A 4234-nucleotide genomic window follows, 5' to 3' on the forward strand; every position below is an offset into this window, starting at 1 on the left:
AATTATTTTCTATTAACTATCACATCCTTGCATATCTAAGTGTCAGACGCTTACAAGGGTGTGATTGTTCTCTCTGGTTTACAGATAGCTTGAAAAGTAGAGAGTTCATGGCAAATAACCACAAGAGCCAGGCCGGGCCAGGTCTTTTGTCTACAGCCCTGGAGTCCTTCCTGCATAAACACAACACAATAATTATTGACTATGAAAGTCTCCCGCAACTTATCAAAGAAGAACTGGGTGGAGCTGTGCTCTCCAAGTCAATAGTCATTAGCTCTGTGCTGCTAGTGAATGCTGTAAAGTGGTTCAGGAAAATCTTTGAGCTCAGTATCTTGGGAGGAGTCCCTGCTGTATGTGTCCCTGTTATATGTGCCCCCTCAGTTAAGTTCAGTCGCTCAGTTGTGTGTGATGCTTTGCAAGCCCATGGACTGCAGCACTCCAGGGCTCCCTGTCCATCAACAACGCCCGGAATCCACCCAAACCCATGTCCATTGAGTCGGCGATGCCATCCAACCATCTCATCCTCTGTCATCCCTTTCTCCTCCTGCCCCCAATCCCTCCCAGCATCAGGGTCTTTTCAAATGAATCAGCTCTTAGCATCAGGTGGCCAAAGTATTGGAGTTTCAGCTTCAACATCAGTCCTTCCAATGAACATCCAGGACTGACATCCTTTAGGATGGACTGGTTGGATCTCCTTGCAGTCCAAGGGACTCTCAAGAGTCTTCTTCAACAACACAGTTCAAAAGCATCAATTCTTCTGTGCTCAGCTTTCTTTATAGTCCAACTCTCACGTCCATACATGACTACTGGAAAAACCATAGCTTTGACTAGACAGACCTTTGTTGGCAAAGTAATGTCTCTGCTTTTTAATATGCTGTCTAGGTTGGTCATAACCTTCTTTCCAAGGAGTAAGCATCTTTTAATCTCATGGCTGCAGTCACCATTTGCAGTGATTTTGGAGCCCCCCAAAATAAAGTCAGCCACTATTTCCACAGTCTCCTTATCTTTCCCATAAAGTGATGGGACTGGATGTCATGATCTTAGTTTTCTGAATGTTGAGCTTTAAGCCAACTTTTTCACTCTCCTCTTTCACTTTCATCAAGAGGCTCTTTAGTTCTTCATTTTCTGCCATAAGGGTGGTGTCATCTGCATATCTGAGGTTATTGAGATTTCTCCTGGCAAACTTGATTTCGGCTTGTGCTTCCTCCAGCCCAGCATTTCTCATGATGTACTCTGCATATAAGTTAAATAAGCAGGGTGACAATATACAGCCTTGATGTACTCCTTTTCCTATTTGGAACCAGTCTGTTGTTCCATGTCCAGTTCTAACTGTTTCTTCCTGACCTGCATACAGATTTCTCAAGAGGCAGGTCAGGTGGTCTGGTATCCCCATCTCCTTCAGAATTTTCCATAGTTTATTGTGATCCACACAGTCAAAGGCTTTGGCATAGTCAATAAAGCAGAAATAGATGTTTTGACACCCAGGGACCTGATTTTGATAAAACAAGTTTTCTTGGTGAAGAGTTCTTCTACCTTCTTTGCAGCTGGGTTCTTTAGATGATTAAGTTTTGGCTAGGTCAGCTTTCTCGGACTTCAAAAGAATGCATCTGTCTAAGCTCCCAGGGAGTCCTTTTCTTTATCATTCGTAATACTTTTCAACTGCCTGTCACTTAGACATTCAATCCCACTGTCATTTAAATGACCATTTCCCCTGTACCTCTTACTGGAGTTAGTATATTATCTCAATTCTCCAGGTGGTCAAGAGTTCCACATCAATTACTTCATCTTCTTAAAAAATACATATTTATTTATTTAGCTGTGCTGGGCCTTAGTGGTGGCATGTGGGATTTTTAGTTGCAGCATGTGGGATCTAGTTTTCTGACCAGGAAATGAACCCAGGCCCCCTGCACTGGGAAGAAGTTGTCTTCTTAGCCTTTGAACTACCAGTGAAGACGCCAAGTACTTCTTTTTAAAAATCTTAGTTATCTTTATTTTTTGGCCATGCCATGAGACATACAGGGTTTTAGTTCTCCAATCAGGGATCAATCCCACACCCCATAAAGTGGGAGGGCAGAGTAGTAACCACTGGACCACCAGGGAACTTCCATATCAATTACTTCTAATGAAGTGTTGTTTATCTCTTAGCTCACATCTATGGCCTCCTAGGGAGTTCCCTATGACCAAACGACAAAGGGAAAATTCTGGTCTGGTTCTCAGATGGGTCAGCTTACCAGTTTGATGTAAGCTGAAAATGGATACCTGCTGCACGTCCACCCAGTCTAGGTACAGTTCTCCAGGTCAGTGGTGAGAAAAGACCCTCCCAGTGAGCAGAGCTGGGGGTGGTATCACTGGTCATTCATTTTGCTGAACTGGGACCTAGACAGACAAAGATTGGAAGATAGAGGAAGGAAGATTGGAGTCTTATATGCTGAAGGATTTGGGATAAGGTACAAGGCTTGAGGATTATTGTATGTCTCACATTAATGTCTGACAGACATAAAGCTTCCATGACAGAAGAGAATTTCAGCTGGGAAGTGGACAAGATGGCCCGCCAGTCGGCTTAGTTCTCAGCTGGCACAATGTTTGTATAATGGGCTGATGGATAGATTGCCCTTTAGGGCTGAGAGGGAGCTATGCATGAACCCAACAATGTGGGTTCCCTCTCACTCTGGCTGTTAGCTATTGTGACCACACTGAATGGATAAACTGTCAACGGCAACAACCAGAGCCCTTGGTTTGAACAATCTGGCCCTCAATTTGAACAATTTGGAGGCGTGTTGAAATTAGACCCTTTCAACCTTGGAGGAGGCAGCGATTTAATCTTACTAGTGCTGACATAATTTTGGATATGGATTTGCTTTCCCACATGCAGTACTTGGCCAACCTTACCATCTAGGCTCTTACAAAATACCAAATTCATCAGAATAAGATCATATAAATTTCCTCCTGTGAACAGGACAATTTTATGGCAAATCTACTTGTCTCATTATACACCTTATCACCACAAACGGTCAAACTAATATGGTGAGGGGACTACCTCTTAGCTGTTAAGTGAAATGAAAGCTCAGAGCCTCATGTTTTGTCTACTGTCCTATGCAATGTGCCTTATCTGTTAAACTAGTGGCTGATATAAAGTGCTGGGTCCCTCATATCTATGATATCAATTCCATAAACAATATAAAGGTACCATTGGCTCTCTTCCCATTACCCTTGTCAATCCACTTTGGAAACTGTGTTTCATGTACTCACAATTTAGACTCTTCCATAAATTTTGATTTCTATTGGGGAAGTGTTTCTTCCGGGGAACACAGTAAAGATCTCAATGAACTGGAAGCTAAAATTAATACCTTATGAGATTGAGCTGCTCATGCTAATGAGCCAGAGGTGATGATGCTGGCAGGGTATCTACACTGATCATGACAAAGAGTCAGAGTGCATGCTGTTTGATGGGGAAGGACGAGGGCATGTCTGGAACCAGGAAGATTCCTTGGATCTTGGTGTTTCAGGGCCCAGAAATAAACCTGAATGGGATGTGAGAGTTAGACTATAAAGAAACCTGAGCACAGAAGAATTGATGCTTTTGAACTGTGGTGTTGGAGAAGACTCTTGAGAGTCCCTTGGACTGCAAAGAGATCCAACCCGTCCATCCTAAAGGAGAGCAGGCCTGAGCGTTCACTGGAAGGACTGATGCTGAAGCTGAAACTCCAATCCTTTGGCCACCTGATGCAAAGAGCTGACGTACTGGAAAAGACCCTGATGCTGGGAAAGGAGGAGAAGGGGATGACAGAGGATGAGATGGCTGGATGGCATCACTGATTCAATGGACATGGGTTTGAGTGGACTCTGGGAGTTGGTGATGGACAGCAAGGCCTGGCGTGCTGCGGTTCATGGGGTTGCAAAGAGTTGGACACAACTGAGCAACTGAACTGAACTGAACGGGATAGTTGCAGCCATTTAGGTCTGTCACACATTGTCGGACACAACTGAGGTGACTCAGCACAGAACACAGGTCTGCCACAGACAAGTCAGCCAAGTGCCAGACTCCTTGAAGGCTGGGTCACCCCTTTGGGCAAGAAACCCACACGAGCTGCATGAAGGAGCTCTAAGGAAGGAGATGATGAATACCAGTTATGACTTGGAACTGTTTACACATGATAGAACTACAGCTGCAAAACATCTTCCCATATAAACTCTTCTGTAAAGCTTACAGCCAGCCAGCAGTTTGGAGAACTGCATG

The sequence above is a fragment of the Ovis canadensis genome, chromosome 5 (genome assembly GCF_042477335.2).
Source record: "Ovis canadensis isolate MfBH-ARS-UI-01 breed Bighorn chromosome 5, ARS-UI_OviCan_v2, whole genome shotgun sequence".
NCBI classification, from domain to species: domain Eukaryota; kingdom Metazoa; phylum Chordata; class Mammalia; order Artiodactyla; family Bovidae; genus Ovis; species Ovis canadensis.